At 43.8% G+C, this 913-nt stretch overlaps 1 long non-coding RNA gene across 2 annotated transcripts in view; it reads right to left on the reverse strand.

The window, feature by feature from the left end:
* Nucleotides 1-497, reverse strand: part of LOC106536993 (uncharacterized) — a 12,160-nt gene extending 11,663 nt beyond the window's left edge. Inside the window, exon 1 of one of the 2 annotated variants that reach the window (XR_001312594.1) lies at nt 366-497. This is a non-coding gene — a long non-coding RNA (uncharacterized LOC106536993). Of the gene's footprint in view, nt 1-360 lie in introns of both variants that reach the window. The other variant, XR_001312596.1, reaches the window with a different exon arrangement.
* Nucleotides 498-913: the final 416 nt, after the last annotated feature.

A 913-nucleotide genomic window follows, 5' to 3' on the forward strand; every position in this document is an offset into this window, starting at 1 on the left:
GGAAGGAAGGAAGGAAGGAAGGAAGGAAGGAAGGAAGGAAGGAAGGAAGGAAGGAAGGCAGGCAGGCAGGCAGGCAGGCAGGCATGTACTGTGTTAAAACTAGCACCAGTTATTTACTGCATTGCCATGGTAAGAAATGACGCCTACCTAATGTCATGTGTGACCTTTATTCTACATTGACTTTAATTCACTAAGATCCAGATTTAGGCTGCCATGGCAATCCTAAATAAAGAGAAACATGAAAACAGTACTGATAAACATGTAGAGAAGAGAGACTAAAGACAGCAGAGTGAAGAAAGTAAAGTTCAGTTCAGTTCTGAGATGATATCCATTCAATTCAGACTTTGGATAACAGATTACCTTACTTTATAAGCTGAAGAATGAGCTGGATAAACAATTCTAGCCGTGTGGGTTGTTTCATCAACAGTCGTCCACCCTGCTTCTATCGTTAGCGTACGTTTTTGTAGAACCCCTTCTCTATCAGATCGTCAGTGAACTTAGAGTACCTGGGGTAGTAAACTTTCTGGGCGGTCTCAGGGTTCGGAGGGAGACGCCCGTATTCACTTGAACTTGTCCTGTAGAAGAGACTTCGAAGATAAAGCTTGTTGATCTTGCTGGAGGAAATTGTTTCGTTGCTTGGTTTTATCCAGTCAGGGAGCGCCATTATGGAACTGTGTCACTAACTACGTCCGGAGTGAAAATGGTAATTTGTCCCACTATGCAAAAATACAACGCGCGTCGAGTTACGTCATACGAAATCGAACTATTTTAACATGACGTCACATCCGAAAACCGAATTTATGCAAAAATAGAACGCGCATCGAGTTCCGTCATACGAAATCGAACTTTTCACATGACATCACTTCCGAGCAGCGCAGGCACGTGGGTCTGCTGCCTTTTGTGGGAACGCGCT

The sequence above is a fragment of the Austrofundulus limnaeus genome, unplaced genomic scaffold, assembly GCF_001266775.1.
Source record: "Austrofundulus limnaeus strain Quisiro unplaced genomic scaffold, Austrofundulus_limnaeus-1.0 Scaffold7, whole genome shotgun sequence".
Classification (NCBI taxonomy): domain Eukaryota; kingdom Metazoa; phylum Chordata; class Actinopteri; order Cyprinodontiformes; family Rivulidae; genus Austrofundulus; species Austrofundulus limnaeus.